At 36.9% G+C, this 18,385-nt stretch overlaps 1 protein-coding gene across 3 annotated transcripts in view; it reads left to right on the top strand.

The window, feature by feature from the left end:
• B3GALT1 (beta-1,3-galactosyltransferase 1) overlaps positions 1 to 18,385 on the top strand; it is a 567,228-nt gene that overhangs the window by 191,882 nt on the left and 356,961 nt on the right. For all 3 annotated transcript variants that reach the window (XM_013984223.2, XM_013984220.2, XM_021075430.1), the window contains exon 2: positions 4,107 to 4,177. The gene's annotated coding sequence lies outside the window, so the exon portion shown is untranslated. The remainder of the gene's footprint in view (positions 1 to 4,106; positions 4,178 to 18,385) is intronic.

The raw sequence follows: 18,385 nt of genomic DNA on the forward strand, positions 1-18,385 counted from the left end.
TATTCATGTGTCCTTGGTGCCTTGCAGAGTGACAGACACATACCAGGAGCTAATTATATACTTTGGAACTTATCTAAAGTACAGTAAAGCTAATTCCTAAAATTGAACCTCTGGAAAAATTCAGTCAAAAATCACTAGTTTCAAAAATTTTATTTCCTCTTTCTAAATGTTTCAGTGCTGTTAGATTTTGGCTGTTAATAGATTTGTTAAATTTGGAGCTGCTTGAAATTTGTTCTAAGGACACAGGACAGGATTATCTTATTGTATCCAAGCTTGCAGACAGAATGTCATTATGTGACATCTTTGAGAGTTACTAGGGCAAGAAGCTATGACAATGCAAAAATCATTAGCAATCATCTAGAATTTTGCAGCACAATTATGTATCCAATGGATAGAGATTGAGAAACTCTTAAATACCCATACTTTTAAGTTTCCTCCAAATCTCACATAGTGAGTGCCACATTTTACCTTAAAGTATTTCTTAGAATACCAGTGAGTATCAAAGAATGGCTCAGGAACTGGGAAGGCAGAGAGCTGATATTCACATTGGCAGAAAGAAAGAATAGAAACCAAAACTAAGGTGAGATCAAGAGTGACTATTGGAAAAATGGTAGGAAAATTTATACTAAAATGCTAGGAAAGGGTTCCATTGTTATCACCAGCTATTTGGCTGAAGCATAAAAATAAAACATGAGATTTTAAAAACATATTACTTGGTCAAAATATATACATTTCTTAAATACTAAGTAGGTTGAAGTATAGAAACTGGGATTATAATTCCTTAATCAACAATAGAGCATTCATTTTCAATTTATCACTGACCAGATTAATAAGAAAGTAATTAAAGTGTCATTTCACAGTTTCCATCACTATCTGATAGTATTTTCTGAGGATGCATAGAATGGCTGTCATGACTGAGAGTTACATAGTGTCTCATTATTTTAGGGTTTTTGTGGCCATTTTCTTTCCTACAATTAGAATGTAACCAAAATGCTAAGTTGTGTGGTCAGAGACTGGGAAGGACAGTGGAGATCAGTTGAAAGGTAATGTTTAGGTGTATGGTTGATTAAATACAAAGCATTCATTATCCATTATGGCCTTGGTTTAAAGTAAGAGTCTTATTCCAATGATAACTTGAATTACTGTTTCTCGCATGTTTCGCTGAAAGTAATATTTTGAAAAATCATGTTGGGGAGGTCCCTACTGGCCTGGCAGTTAAAGAATCTGGTGTTGTCACACTTGTGACATGGGTTATTGCTGTGGTGTGGGTTCAATCCCTGGCCCAAGAACTTCTGCATGCCATGGGTGTGGCCAAAAAAAAATTAACTTTAAAAAATCATGTTGGTTTTCTTCTGGATAATTTCATAAAATAAGTAGGATAGCCCTCCTTAGACACTTGGAAATTCAGTAATTTAATTATATCATTCATGTTTTATTTTTTCACTTCTTAGTTATATCCTTTCATCTTTTTCATCTTATACATGGCTCTTCCCATTTTCGAGAGAATTTTGGACAAATACATTAGGAAGCCCTAAAAAAGAACAAGGTGATTTTTTTTGTGTGCCAGTTAACCTAAGGAAAATTTCCATATGCTTTAAAAATTGCATTTCCCACAGAAGGACTTCGTTTAAAAGTACTGGGGTGGGGGGAGGGGGGAGGCGATATATTTACCTGAAAGCATTTTATATTTGAATGCTGATCTATTCATGTTGTACTTTGTATATCAAATACCACACCTGTCACAAGCTTGCATTTATTGTGAGTATGCATAATGCTTGTTGTAGGGAGAGCCTGCAAATCCCTCATTGGCAGTAGAGTCACCAGAAGTAGATGCACCTGTCTTCCCAGCTGGGATTTGCTCGTGGGAAAGAGGGTCATTTAACACCACGTTATCCTCATGGACAGCTGTATAGATAAGCTGCCGTAGGGTAGAGAAGACCTAAATATTTGTTTTGGTTTTGGTACTTTTTAAAAAGAGACTTCAATGTCAAAATGAAATTTGACATGAAAAATATTTTGACGTTTGGATTCAGTAGATTTAAAGAATATATAGGCTTGATTTATAGAAAATCATTATTTGGTTTGCTTTGGCTTGATTGCTCTAACAGCTTTTAATGATTCAGCAAACACTGATATTTTCAGCTCAGATTAGCTCAGGGTTTAGCACAAAATAGTTCATTCTGTTTTGATGCAAGTCCTTAGTTATAACATGGGCCTTGTCTCAATGCTACAACCATAACTCTTTGTGCATTTTAATTGTCTATTTTTCCCCAACAGATTCTAAACTCCATAATAGGGGCTGTGTCTATTTTGCTTACCATTATTTTCTCTAGCTCATTGCTACTGTATTAGCTCTGGACATATTTGTGCTTAATAAATCTTTGTTAAGTGGGTTCTTGAATGAATGAATGAGGAATTTTTTTTTGCTGATCAGGAAGGAGGTCCTTCTTAAAGATTCTCTGATTCAAAAGTCATTCCACAACTGAGAGATCTCTTTGAGTCCCATTTTTTTTTAAATAAAGGTATAATTTACTTACAATAAAATGTAGATTTTATGGGCATGCCTCCATAGAGGTTTTTTCAAATCAATCAACTTATATAGCTACTATCTCAACCAAATATAGAATTTCCCCATTATTCGAGAAAGTTCCCTCCTGCTACTTTCCAGTTAATCTCTCACAAACACTTCTCTGATCATCACCATAATCTCTCTCTTTTTTTTTGTTTTTTTCTAGAACTTCATTTAAATATAAACATAAAATCTATACTTTTTATGTCAGTAATAATAAGATTAATAAGGAAGGACTGTGTTATTTAAAAAATTACTGTATGCCTCTTCTTGGAAGATATATTGGTCTGACCTTCCCTAGTCTCAAACCATTTGCTCTTAAGAATTACAAAGATATACAGAATAATATTATTATGAGTTCAGAAATACCACTCAACTTATATTATTGTACTATGAGCTTCCATTTGACAAATGAAGCCCATCAATAATAATCTAAATAACCTGAATTTCCTAATCTAATCTATTATCTGAATTATATAATATATAATATATATTAATAACTATGGGATTTATTATTATAATAAATAATCTAAATAACGCTAACATTTTAGCTGGGAACACAGCCCCTCTTCCTGACTTCTCTGAGCTGGACACAACACCGTTGGTTTCATTTATCCTCAAGACAGTTCTGTGGATAAGCAACATGTGCCCAAAAGGTTATAGAGGTTGAGAGAGAGCTCCAAAATTAGACATTTTCACTAAAAGCCTTCCTTACAATATATTTTCAATGACATAACTCTTTGGGATGTAAAAAGTGGTTTTTGGGTAAAATTGCAAAGGAGGTTTGCAAAGAACTGTAGGCAGTTTGCAGGCAGTGGAAAGAGGCTTGCCAAGTAAAGCCTGTAGAAAATGGATTCATCGAATTAGAGCAGTCCATGATCGACTGCCAAAGCTAGCTTATTTTCTTTGCCTGTTCCAAAAAAGAATGCCTGAAACTTTGTGGTGATGGAAAGCTATCTTACAGAACATGCTGGCAGAGCACACTTTTTCACTGGCTCAGGTCAATGTTGTTATAGACTTGATGGGGTACTTAGGGCTCTGATAGGGATTTTTAGGTCAGAAAAAAAGTTAGACTTAGAGATTAGGGACCAAAATGGGTTAGTTTATTTCACAGCGGAGTAAAGCAATAGAATGGTCTAAGCAGAGCCACAGGCAGGACTTGCATAAGTGTAGCACTTTTCAACTACTCTTGCAGAGATATTTGCCATTACTAATGAGACCAAAGCATAAAATTGTGATCTAGGGAAAGTAAGTAAATAGTCATTGGAAAATAGTTAATACAATGTTTTAACAGACAAAGAAGCCATTCTTTTAAAAATAGTTGAGGAGTTTACAAATGATTTAAAGGAAGAAAATTCCCCCTTCAAATTAAGTGTTCTGTAAAGCCCGTTATTTTGAACAAGATAGTTTGATGCAAGACATTGGAAGTTTTATGAGACAGCAAAAAGAGAATCTGAACAATTGAAACAGTGTATTAGAGTTAGCTGAAGCACACCAAGAAGATTATTTACATATTTTTCTTTCTCCTTTGACCCAGGAGAGACCCTTCAAGAACTGCTCAGTCCAGAAGAGGTGGGATTATTGGAAGCATCGATGCTTTACCCTGAGGTGAGTGCAGAAGTTTTCATTAAAAGGCAAACAGCTGATTCCTACTTTTGGTCTTGAGGTGTTTGAAAATTCATGAAACTGTGGTGTAAAATTAGGCCATATTATTGTAAGTATTAAGGATCCTCCAAATTGGTTTATAGCTTTGTAGTAGTTCATGCTTTATACCTTTCATGTGAGGTATGTGCAGAAATAATTCCTAGGCAGATATTATCCTTATGTTTGAAGTTGGCTGATAGGTAGAAACAGTGGGAATTGCAAAGCACCAATCTGGTCATTTTGGGTTAAAATATTGTGAGCAAAGATTCTCTCTCGTGGTGCTTCTCAGCCTTTTTCTTGTCGTGTGCACATAGAAAATGGTAATATTTCTATGATATACCGCCGAGGCTGCTCACTCGCAGAGATGGCTGGCACTGGTAATCAGCTCCAGAGCAGCCAGTAGGATCTCATCTTAGTACATCTGAAAACCAATGTTTGGAAGAGCTTTGTGGGAGAGCAACAGATGCTTTCCTTTTGGAAAATCCTGAAGTATCCCCTGCTTTTTATGCATCCATGTGATTGTAGTCTGGGTTTAGAGAAGCTTTTCTTAGAGGAAAAAAAATGATCCTTTGGGTTCTAATTTTTCACTTGAAGTTAATTTTATCTAAAGTTCAACCAGTATCCCTGATTTTAAAATATTTTCCTTCCCCCTCTATCTGCACAATGGCAAAGAAGCCCTCCCCAGAGGACCCCCCCCCCGCCCCCCGCCAGGGACATGTCAGTTCTGTCAGGATTCATTGTCCTGGGGCTCTGGGCAAGTTCACAGAAGATAAAAATCTAGCTCAAGGGTCAGGAGGACATCCCCTAGTCTGGGGTCATTGTAGAGTTTAGGCCTCACTTCAGAATTAGGTCTAGTCTGAGTAAGATTTAGTTACCTCAGTAGTCATCTCAAAAATGCTGAGGGGTTCAGCAGATTTGGGTCCTGTTTCAAAGCCAGACTGAATATCACAGAATTGTAGACTTCAGCTAATGGGGCTTGGATGCTTTGGTGTGTCATCTGTGTCTCATTTAGTTACCATCCCACGTACTGCCATAGTTACCACCTCAAGGATAAGAGGTAACAACTGGGATGACAGTGGTGTCATCATGAAAGACTGGCACAGATACCCTTTGGTCTCAGTTCTAGAAGCTGTCTTATCTTACCAGAATTTTATCTTGTTTTGGTTTGATTTTATAACCTCTGTGTCTTAAATTTTGCTTTAAAAAAATATAATCGAAAGATTTTTTTTTTTTAGAGCAGTTTAAGTTTTTTTTTGTTTGGTTTTTTTTTGTTTGGTTTTTTTTTTTTTTTTTTTTTTAAGATAGTATACTACTTTATTCCAGATATACCAAGGACATAGGCTCACTAATCTAGACATGCAGTTAATTCAAACAAAACCAAAATTTGGCCTAAGCATTCATGTTATTAAATACCACATTTCCTAAACTGTATAATTGGTATAATTCTTTCTCCCTAAAAATGCTACAATAAATAAAGGAAGAATGATTTCTTAGCTAACACTGACAGTGCATCCTTTTCCTGTAATGTCACTTACATGAGATCTTATAAAAATCTGAGATAGCTGAATTTAGGGGTGTTGGAGTTCATACAAATCATAAAGAGGGGAAATCCTTTAATCCTTGGCTCTCCTCAGAGTCTGTATTTTCATTCAAGGGAAAATGGAACTGAAAAGATGTAACAAAGGCCATCTCTAGATCTCTGGAAGCAAAGTGGGTCTTTCTCAGTAGTTTTCCAATATTTGAACTTGTTTTTGATCGTACTCCATTTTCCTTTTTTGTGGAATTCTCCACTGGATATGGTGCCCACGTCCTACTGAGAATGCAATCAGATCCTCCTCTCTTCACCTTCCCGTTTCAGTCGGGCACAGCCCAACAGAGCAGTTTAAGGTTTACAGAAAAATTAATTGAAAACTGCAGTGAGTTACTACATACTCTCCCCCCAAAGCACCCTTAATTTCCTTTGTATCTGTGCAGTACATTTTTTACAACTGATGGACCAGTATTGATATATTTTTCATTAACTAAAGTGCATTATGTCATAGTTCATTCTTTGTATTGTACATTCTTTGGGTTTTGAAAAATGAATGACAACATATTTCCATCATTACTATATCCTGAAGAATATTTTCACTGCCCTAAAAAGTCCATGTGCTCCCTTCATTTGCCCTTCCCTCGCCTTGCTGAAACCCTCCCAACCCTGGTTCCTTTTACGGCTTCCATTGTTTGCTTTTTCAGGAATGTCACATAGTGGGAGTCATACAGCAGATAGCATTTTCAGATTGGCTTCTTTCACTTAGTAATAGCTTTGAAGGTTCTTCCATGTCTTTTTGTACCTGGACAGCTCATTGCCTTTTATTGTTGACTAATAATTGATCATACAGATGTACCACAGTTTGTTTTTCCATTCCCTTATTGCTGAACATTTTGGTTACTTCCAGGTTTGACAGTTAGGAAAAAGCTGCTAGAACCGTTTCTCTGCAGACTTTTGAGTGGACATTTTTTAGTTCATTTGGGTGTATACCAAGGAGTGCCATTAATAGATTGTATGGTCTGAGCATGTTTAGTTTGTAAAAAACCTCCACACTGTATTCCAAAGTGGCTGTATCATTTTGCATTCCCAGGGAATGACAGTTCCTGTTCCTCCACATCCTTAATAGCATTTGGTGTTGTCAGTGTTTGCAATTTTAGCCATTTTGGTAGATGTGTAGTGTTTTGTGCCTTAGGTTTTTAATAGTATTAAAAAAAAGAGTGTGATTACCCAGAAGACTCTTGATACTTAGATCCTAGAAATTTTTTCATCATTTACATGGTGATGACATTGATTAAGAATCTTAGATTGGAGTTCCTGGCATGGTACAGTGAAAATGAATCCGACTAGGAACCATGAGGTTGCGGATTTGATCCCTGGCCTCGCTCAGTGGGTTAAGGATCCCATGTTGCCGTGAGCTGTGGTGTAGGTTGCAGACATGGCTCGGATCTGGCATTGCTGTGGCTGTGGTGTAGGCCGGCATCTACAGCTCTGATTAGACCCCTAGCCTGGGGACCTCCATATGCCACAGGTGCAGCCCTAAAAAAAAAAAAAAAAAAAAAAAAAAAGGAATCTGAGATTTCCTCTGGTACATCCACTGTAGTAATGTATTGTGTAGTAATGTATTTTTATAAGTGTGTATGTAAATCTAAGAGTATATGTATGTATGTTTGTGAATACATGCTATTCTCTATATAGAATATGATAGAAAGAATATTATAGAAAGAGGTTATTATAGGTAAAGATTTATCCAATAATACATCATCAAAATGAAAATATGAAGAGTTTATCAATGGTAATTTTATTTGTTTCTAAAATTGAAATATGAGTTTCTACAGATCCTTGTGTTAAAATAGGCCATGCTTAGTGTTATTTATAACTAGTTTTCTGACATAAATAAGTGTTTCTATAAGCCACATCTATTTAGGCATTCTTAATTTTTGTCTGTGGTTAAATTCAACTATGCAGATATAGCCACAGGATTCTTCAAGGTCTTTTCACGTTCTAGTAATTTTCTAGCAAAGCAAGTACGTATTCCTGCTTTAGATTTGATGTACTACTGTACTACTTTGTAAATATTTCTGATGAGATAAACTTCCATACCAGAATGTTACTTTCTCTAGTGTAAGTACTATTCCCTTGATATTTTTGTCTTTAAAGCATGGCACAGTGCCTATGATAAAGAAAAAAATTTAAATGACACTTGTTAAAGACAGTAAGGCTTTATTCACGAGGGACTGCTACAGTGGCATTTTGCAGCAGGAAAGAGAAATAGGGATCATGTCCACATACAACAAGGACAAGTGGAGATTTATACCCAGGGGACAAAGTGGGGAGCAATGGTTGGATGGAAAACTACCAAGGGTAGGGGAATTCTTGCCAGACTGTCTCAACAGGATGCTTGCTGAAGGCAGGCCAGCTAGGTAAGATATGGAGAGTGGGGGGTGAGGATATTTGATCTAATATCAAAGATAATTCAATGCCAAGGAAAGAGGATGTTGACTAAACTAACTCAACAGAATTCTTACTAAAACTGAATTACGCAGGCCAAGGAGAGAACTCAAGGTCAGAGCCTAGTTGAGAAGAGGAGTCAGAGGATCCTGACCCAGATTTAGTCAAGGAGAGAGTCTTTTTCACCTGACATATGGTAAAATTTCAGTGAGTCAGTATTGTGTTATGTAGATACCGTTACTTCAGATACTGTAGAAATTTGATAACAAAGTCCTACAGATACCAAGGAAGCATTGTAATTTAAGGAAAATATAGAAAAATAAATTTAAATTGTACAAATAATTTTGTGTAATGTTGAAGACTAACCTACTTAACAGAGCACAGATCTGTTAAAAAATTAAACAATTCACATACATGAGCAGTTTTATGTGCAAAATAGTATCTCAACAGTGACAGAAATGTGAAGATAAAATAGACATGTTCTCCAATTTCTAAAAAAGATGAACTCTAGTGGAGAAGGGTTTGGGGGAGGGAAAGAGAACTATGTTGTATTAGTGATCACAGAATAAAGATATATACAAACAGTATGGATTTCCTGCTGTCATGCCGTGAGTTAAGAATCCAACTGCAGTGGCTCCAGTCGCTGTGGAGGCGCAGGTTTGATCCCTGGCCCAGTGCAATGGGTTAAAGGATCCACATTGCTGCTCCACTGTGTGGATTGCAGCCGTGGCTTGAATTCAGTCCCTGGCCTGGGAACTTCTATGTGCTATGAGTGTGGCCATTAAAAAAAAAAATAAAAAAAGTAAAAATAAAACAGAGAGAGAGGGAGAGAGAGGGAGATACAAATTGTGTAGAGAAGTAGAATAAGAGATATGTTGGCAATGAGTATACCTTATTAACTCTAGACTGCAGTCACTGATATTGTGGTTTATGGAAGAATGGTTTTTCAAACATTAGTATGCATAAAAATTACCTGGAGTCTTTTTAAATTTCATTCTCTTAAACTCCATGCCTAAATGTCTGAATAACTTGAAGGGTCCACAATTCTTCACTTGTAACAAGTACCGGAGGTTACCCTGTTATAGGGGACCTATAACCATGTTTTAAAAACAGCGGTCTGTACTATTTACAATTTTCCTCCCTGTAGTATGTTTGATATTAGAAAGTACCCACTGAAAACAGAATAGGGAAATCAAGCCCAAATAGAGGATCCACACAAGTGTGCCAACAAGATTGAATGACTTCATGGCCCCTTTCACTATGTTATTCATGGAGGATTGTCCCAAGAGTCTGAAAATAAGAAAACACACAACTTAAGAGATACGAGCACAAAAATTGTATTCAATATTAGAGCATTTTAAAAAAGAATGATGTGCATATTTTATGAATAAGTATTTCTAAATACAAGACCATACATTTACGTACATATTCAATGAATTGTTTATTTCAAAGGTATCAGTTATGATATTTAAAATTATAAGGGAATAAAAAATACCCAAGAAGTCCAAAAGTGGGGAAATTATTAAGTCAATTAGTACTCTTATCCCAGGGGAATATTATTTTTATTGATTTTAATAATGATGAGGGCATTCCTGTTGTGGCTCAGGGAGTTACAAACTCACATCCATGAGGATGTGGGTTCAATCCCTGGCCTCGCTCAGTGGGTCAAGAATCTGGCGTTGCTATGAGCTGGGGCATAGGTTGCAGATGTATCTCGGATCTGGCATTGCTTCATCTCATCTAGGCTTTAGATTCTTGGCATATGGAAGTTCCCAGACTAGGGGTTGAATCAGAGCTACAGCTGCTGGCCTATGCAGCTCTGATTCAACCCCTAGTCTGGGAACTTCCATATGCCAAGAATCTAAAGCCTAGATGAGATGAAACAATAATATCCAGAATCAGAAGCTTTGGTCATGAATTTTTAATAGTTAACAGTAAATTCTTGTCAAGTCAAAAGGTGATTTGAGATTATACTACTAAGAGCTCCAGGAATATTATATAAATCAGTGATACCCAGATCTGGGTGGTTATAAGAATTATTATTTTTTTAATATATACATCTTAGAATCTAGACAAGAGATTCAATTTTTACAGATCTGAGTTGGCCCCTGGAATCTAATTTTTTTTTAATGTTCTACTGATGGCCTTATTGATTAGCAAATGTTGGCATGGAGAAGACAATTTCCGCAATTGCTCAATATGTGACCAAAAAAGGCAAAATAAAGTCAAATTCTACTACAGTAAATTCTAACATAGTAAATAGAAGTTCAGATGCAGGGAAGAATAACAGGAGAAAGATTATTTGGGAGGGCCTTCTAGAACAAGAACCTCATCAGCGTTAGTGGAGAGGTAGAGTAATGCTGCAGAAACCAGAAGCTTCATCATCTTCTTAACAATCCCCATGTTAAGAGGAGAAGTGGTGAGACTGTGACACATTTAGAGATGGCAGTAAAAAAGTGGCATCATTTGGGGATGGCAGCTTTCTTACTAATCCAAATACAAGTCCTGACCCCTCTCCTAGAGGCTCAGGTCCCTTCCCAGGCTTTTCCTCCCAAGAAGGATCCTGGCATGGAGGAAGAGACACCTCCTGGGAGGAGCAGCTCCTCAGCCCTTTGTCATGGGAACACCTGTTTGGTCTATCAATCAGCCTTTCATAAAGGGAGGGCAAGGAAGGTGAGGAAAGGTACATCAGAATATTTGCGGAGGACAAAACATTTAGTGCGTATGATTACTAAAAGGAATTATGGTGTTTAAAAGGCAGAGAATCAATCACAGAGTAAGTTCAACTTGAACCTTAACAAATAGGTACCAGTTGTTTTCCCAGAACATAAAATGCAGTGGTGAGAGGCATTTCAGTGATGGGGACCACTATACTTAAGTCAGCCAAGTGTCTTTCTTCGGTGGACTCAATTTCTTCTTAAATACAAATGCTATTGTTTAAACTTACATTCCTCTAGCTCATGTTGCCTAAACTGACAGTAACTTCATCTTATGCCACATAGTACCTAGGACTAGGAGGTAAACAAATATCTCTTAAATGAAAACAGCCAGTACCAGCTTGACTAGAGTTGATTGAGGTGCGGGCATAGATGAAGCTGAATGGAATTGGTACTCATACTGGGCAGGGACTCAAATCCTAGAAGGAATTTTGACTTGGCCTTACAGTGGAGGTTTCTGAGAAGGATAATGAGAAGATGAATGTGAGTTTTGAAGAAGAAAATCAGCCAACAGTAAAGGAGATGGATTAAAGAGGGGGGAATAGGAAATGCAATTAGCATGCTAATTAGCTAATTACCATGAGAGGAAACCTGGACAAGGCTGTTGGCTGTGAAAAGAGAAAGAAAAAAAAAAAAGGGGTAGTGGATAATGTAGGGAAGTTTTCCAACTCAATTAGAGTAATATTGATTAATCACCTACTAAGTGCCAGTCACCCTTCTCCAGGCTACTGGGACATCTGTGAACAAAGTAGAGTATATATTCTATAAGGATAAAATAGACATAATGAAAAACAACTAATAAATATAAGTAAGGTATATAATGTGTTGGAAGTTGGAAATGATATAGAAAAATACAAATTTGAACAGAGTAAGAAGAATCAAGAGGGAGAAGGGCAGCAGTTTGCAGTATTATGGAGGATGGTTAGGGGAGGTGTTCTTGAGAAAGAGCAAATATTTGAGGAAGGTCAAAGAGTGAGCCAGTACCCTGAGGGAGACCATTCCTAGCAGAAGGAAGAGAAAAAGCAAAGACCCTACATGAAAGTGTGCCTAAGGTATTCTAAGAACAGCTACAGGAGTTCCTGTTGTGCTCAGCAGGTTACAAATCCAACTAGGAAATATGAGGTTGTGGGTTTGATCCCTGGCCTTGCTCAGCTGGGTTAAGAACCCAGCGTTGCTGTGAGCTGTGGTGTAGGTCTCAGACATGGCTCAGATCTGGCGTGGCTATGCCTGTGGCTGGCAGCTGCAGCTCAGATCAGACCCGAGCTGTTGCAATGACAATGCCAGATCCTTAAACAGCTGCACCACAAGAGAACTCCAAGAACAGTCACATTTTGAATTTAAAATCTATTTCAAGGCAAGATGCTCAGCAACAATCACTAACTACAGAAAGGGAGGATTTGGCTGCAGAAAAGAATCTTCCTTCTTTGCAGTTCTGCTTCAGCCTAGGTGGGATTAAATTTCTCAAGGACAAAAGAGATGGAAAGAAGCAGAGTGAATTAAGGAGTCAGCCTTGGGCCATGCCCGGAGTTAAAGTCAGAGTGAAGTCAGAGAAAAACCCTTAAAGCTGTATAAGCGTTTCTTCTTGGCTAAGAAAATGTGGCTTCCCAGTGCCAAATGTAACAACAACAACAACGATGAAAAAAATTTAAGCAGACTCAAGACTGCAGAAAGAAAAGACTAATCGAGTTGGGAGAAGGGTCAGTGGGTAATGAAGGCCACTGATGACCCTGGAGAGAGCAGTTTGCATTGACTGATATCTCACAGGATTACAGAGCATCCTACTCATCCTGTTTCCTCCACTGGGTACAGTGACAGTCTGCGCTGGTAAGAATTACTTAATAGCGTCCTGGACAAATTGCGTTTTTCAACTGTCCCTTAAAGGTACTTAAATAATGTTTTGAAATCTATCTTTGATAAGAAGTGTTGACAAGCTTGAAAAACTGAGATTCAATGTGGGAGGCTTCACCCTGAGGCTGTGAGAAGTTACTTTCTCCTTCCTCTTTGCTCTTCCTGCTGCTCTGATTTCAGAACGAGCCCTCCGCATTGACCTGTTGAAAAACTCAGGGCTCCATGCACTTTGGTGGAGCGATGTTGCAGTTTTGCTCAATTTGCAGAAATTCTCTGGCCTGAAGTAGAGTTTTCTTCAGGTCATCACTAAAACTTGTTTTTTATTAATGCATCAAACCTTTTTCTAGGGCACAGTGATGTTCCTGTTTCAAAAGGCCAGCAGAAATACTTGGTTGTCCTAGGGTGAAGAGTGGAGCCTGTCAATATTTGATAGTCTCTTCAATAGCTCCCTTAATGGATTTTTTTTAAGTTCATATGAATTAAAACAGCATATGTAGTGATTCGGTATACGCCTGTTAAAATGTTAATAAAAAGATGCATTGAAGTCAGGGCTTTATAAAATTGGTGCAGTTGGCTCTGGTTCCTTCTCCCTCTGTCATGACCTAGAATTCATTTTTTTAAACATCTTTTTATGTTATGTAGTGAGCCTATCGGAAAAAGTGCTTTGAAAGCAATGGGAGATTATAGACATTCAAAGAACAGGAAGATATCTTAATATAGGAAAAGAGATGAGGTCGTTATTCTGGAAAACAAATAAGGGAAATATGTTAAACTTGCTGGGATAGGTGGTGGGAGTTACAAGGAATTTCAAGATTGATTGTAAGGGGCTTTCTGAAGGAGATCAAATTCCTATTTAAGGCCAGTCTCTTGCCCCCTGTTCCCTTTTTCCCGCTTCCAGTTTCCCATTATTTTGCACCTATTAAAACCTGCTCTCATGAAAGGATACACCATCAGTTTATTATAATTTCATGTGAATTTAAATCAATGCGTTACTTCTTCTAAGTATATGCACACTTTAAACAGGAAAGGAAGGTTGTGTCTCCACTTAAAATAATTACAAATCAGCCTGCTCAATCTGCGTGTAAGACTGGGGATCTTTAAGGGAATTTTGACTTGGTGGTTGCACTTTTGTATTTGTTTTTGCCTCCCTTTTATATTAAAGGAACTTTGTAGTTCCCACAATTGCAACATGATGAAATTGCCTTTTTTTTTTTTTTTTTTTTTTTTTTTTTTGGTCTTTCTGTCTTTTTTAGGGCCGTACCCACGGCATATGGAGTTTCCTGGGCTAGGGGTTTAATTGGAGCTGCGGCTGCCGGCCTACACCAGAGCCACGGCAACACCAGATCCAAGCCAAGTCTGTGACCCACACCACAGCTCACAGCAACGCTGGATCCTCAACCCACTGAACAAGGCCTGGGATCAAACCCGCAACCTCACGGTTCTTAGTTGGGCTCGTTTCCCCTGTGCCGTGGCAGGAACTCCCAGATTGCCATTGCTTTTAATTTGCCTGCTTTTTTCTTTCTCAGTGCCACAATTTGGCAAAACTTGTTAACAAATAAAAAAGTTGTAGCTGCATGAGTTCATGTTGCTTTTACTGTTAACTGTTTGATGTTTCCATCATTATGTTTCAAATGAGAACAGCCTTGAAATCTAGTTATTATGTCCTGTGATAAAAGTCACCACTTTTTTCCTTGAAGGTATTGTCTCTCAGAAATGATTTTTTAAAAGGTAGCACTCTTAGTTTCATTTTTTTGGAAGAGAAAAAACATCAGTCAGAGTAGTAAGATAGGAATCTAGTATATTTAGTATTATGAGACTCAAGGAACTTAGCAGTAAAAAGAAATCTTTACTGAAGAAAAATTGGCATATTTTGTTAAGAGGAAGAGGGTAGAATTGTTATATTTGACTGTGAATCTGGCAACACTGGAAGTGGTTACTTAGAAATAAAAGCTTTTCTAAAGCTTGTGATTTGAATTAGTCTTTGTAATTGCGTCAATAACAAGATTCTTAATTTTTATAAGCACAGAGATATGCATCATATTTTAAATCCTTTAGTATTCAAAATTACATAAGATATGCTGTATAGAAGCAGAATAAGAGAGAAAATAGCATTTTATCAAAGCATCTCAAAGTTCTACCTTTAAAGGTGAAAGAACTTATGTTTTTCTTTCCCCAGCAAAGAACAGCAAGAGAACAATTTGGGTGGAGGAACTAAGGGAAACAAGTGAGAAAATACGACCAGCTGGCACTTGGAAATTCCATAGTTAACTTGGTTATCTGCTCTACTATTTGTGTAGTATAAGTAAGATCCTGAGGATGGTGGGGAGGGATAGGGAGTGTGTGCATGCGTGCATGCGTGTGTGTGTGTGTGTGTAAGAGAGACTGTACAAGAGATGGACACAGCACAAGCTCAAAGGGAAGAGTTTGAGTTTCAAGCAGAAGGAAATATTTCATTATATTTCAAGTTTATGGTTTGACAATTGCAATGACTTTTGCTGCTTTGGAAGCATCATTTCACCTTCTTGCACTGGAACTTTTCTGAGAAAAGCATCCACTTAATATCACAATAGCCTCACAGAAACAATTTAATAGTTTCTGCTAAAAGCCTTTAAGAACTCTTGGGATAGAAGAAGAAGTTTTGCAAAGGCATTCTCAACCGCTGTCAATCTTAACAGATTGAGAATTTGATGAGTTTATTTACCAAACCATTAGTTGTAGAGAATAAAAGGCAAGCATAAGTTTTTTTAGAAATTGTTAAAATGCTCATTAAATAATGACCATAAAATGGCAAGTTAACCTTCTTCAGTGGTACTTCTAAAACCTGGCTTTAATATGCTCTGTTTTGGAGTTCCTGCTGCGCTACAGCAGGATCAGTGGGGTCTCTGAAGCACTGGGAAGCATGTTGGATCCCTGGCCCAGCACAATGGATCAAGGATCTGGTCTTGTTGCAGCTGCGATCTGATCCCTGGTCCTAGAACTCCATATGCTGCAAGACAGACAAAGTGGGGGGAAAATACGTTTAATATGCTCGGTTTTATTTCACCACTTTAAATGATAGCTAGTAAGGAAAAAATCCCCCAGGGTGCCATTGAGATGATCTTAGGAGAAAATTCTCTTCCTCTATGTTCGTGTTATGAGTTGTGGGATCTTCTCTCGATTTGACTGTATCTGGATGATCTGGCATTATCCATCACTAGAGTAACTGCAAGCATCCGAAGGCTTTCTGTCACAGTAGGACACCAGATAGAGCTTGACTTAGGAGGAAAACAGAAGGCCCATTTTGTGCTTCCTGTAAAGGCAGGAGTGTTTGTGTATAGCTACTTTTTTTTTTTTTTTTTGAGAATTAGTAAATCTTGAATACACTTCTAGTGCATAGATCTGAAAATGAATTGGCTCATCCTCTTGGCTAACGTTATTGAAACTTTCAATTCACTTTCTGATTCTAACTTATCCTTGGGGCAAGAATAAAAGAATCTTTTGAAAAGTGATTCATAGGAAGAGATTATCCCAATGAGGTAATTATAGGCCCTTTGATAGTGGATTTTTTGAACTGCAATCCGCCATTGATAGTAGGTCCATTATACAGTCTGGATAGTGAAACCATTAACTATAAGTTGAATAATTAGGTTATTTCATTCATTTGTTGCTAAATTCCTAAATTAGAAGAATGGAATACCCTTTAAAAATCGACAGTAAGGAGCAAATGATGTAAACTTCATAATATATTTTAATGAAGTATAATAATGATAAAATTACTGTCCTTTTAACTAACTTTTTAAGATACTGTATGGTGAAAGCAAATGGAAATAGGCTTTCAATTTATAAAACTACAAAATGCCTTAAAGTGGTTATCTTGATCTAATTTGTTTTTTCTTTCTGAAAACATATCTATCAAATAATAAAGCAAATAGAAAAATGTTTAACTTAAAATTCAAAAATATCTATCTAATATTACCTTATTATTAATAATATAATGTAAAACTATTAGTCAAATATTTCTAGTTTTCAAATCTCAGTTTCAGCTTTTTCCACTTAATCTTTTAAATGTTAAAAAAAAAAAATTCCAAATTTTAGCTTGAAGTTCAAGCTTAAAAGAGAGCCGTTAACCAAAATAAAAACCACTAATACATTTTATTTACAAAACAAAACCAATGATTTAAATATTACGAAGCAGTTTATAGTTGCCTCTTAGTTGTAATGTAAATATAAAATCAATTAGATCTTTTCCAAATTTGGATACCCTTTTGCCCCTGAAGACAGCTCTTAGGAATATTAATTCACTCATCAGAAGCAACAAAAGAATGTCAATGAAGTTGAGCCACCACTGGGCTGCTCTTGCAGTAATTAAATACCTTAGATTTTACCTTGAAGTGTCTGCTTCTTTCCTGGCATTTGGCCTTCAAAGTAGTGTTAAGTTTGAGAGGAGTACATGAATGAATTACACATGACATTTATGGCAAGACTCTAGAGTCTCATTTTGGCTCTGAACTCTTCTTAAAGCGTTAATTCCTTTGAAGTTGTAAGCATCCTAGTAAAATAAACTTGTCCTACCATTTCTGTATCCCATTTTTCTTATGATAGAAGGAAAAGATAAAGGATCATGTATGGTTCATTCATTCATTCAAGGAACATTTACTTAAATTCTCCCTTATGTTATATAGTGAACAAGGTGATGAATGAAGGCTTATATTTTATTAGTGGAGATACACACTAAACAAAACATTTAGCCAGTCTTTCCATGGGTACAATTCTGAGAAATGCCATAAAGAAAAGAACAGGTCGAATGAAATGCCTCAACATAGAGGGTCAGGAATCTCCAGGAGAAAGACAGGTGAAGACAAAGGGAACATCTCAGGAAAAGCAACCAGAATATTCTAGGGATATATTATATTCATCAGGATATTTCCTGGATAAAACTGCAGCAACACAAATGTAATTGTATAGGATTTTAATGAATACTTTATAACATATAGATTATTTCAGGATACTCTTAAATTAAGGTTATTAACAAACTGCACACTGAAACTTAAATTTCTTTTCATAATCATTCCTTTTATCCAATTTCATGGATTGACACAACTGTTACAAATGTGTTTACAAAGAGTGACTAGCCCTGATGGTGTTCATGGGTGATTATTTGTGGAAAATTCAGGGGCACATGTACTTCAAATCAAGATCTGCAGGGTATCTGAGTGCCGTGAGGTTTCTCTTCATCCGTCTATCACCCAGGATATTCCTGAACACTTGCAAAAAGTAAAAAAGCTTAGTATTAAGTTTTTATAATGTTAGATTCTTTAAAGCTTTCAATAGCTGATGCATTTTATGTGATAATGTCAAAATATAGTAGCTTGGCACTAAAAACTCTTTACAGTCAACTTACATTTCCAGCATCATCCCCCACTACTTCCCGACACAAATTCTATGCTTTGGCCAAACAGTTCATTTACTTTTCCCCTAATGTACCTTAAGTTATCTCACTTCCAAGAAATTTACCCCATCCAAAACACCTCCCCCCATTTTCTCTTCTTCAAAAGCCTACTCAGTCTTTATAATATCATCACCGATTACACCCACAGTGCTTTTTTTATTTGAGTCCCAATTTTCAAAATCATGGGGGCTCTCTAATGC

The sequence above is a fragment of the Sus scrofa genome, chromosome 15 (genome assembly GCF_000003025.6).
Source record: "Sus scrofa isolate TJ Tabasco breed Duroc chromosome 15, Sscrofa11.1, whole genome shotgun sequence".
NCBI classification, from domain to species: Eukaryota; Metazoa; Chordata; class Mammalia; order Artiodactyla; family Suidae; genus Sus; species Sus scrofa.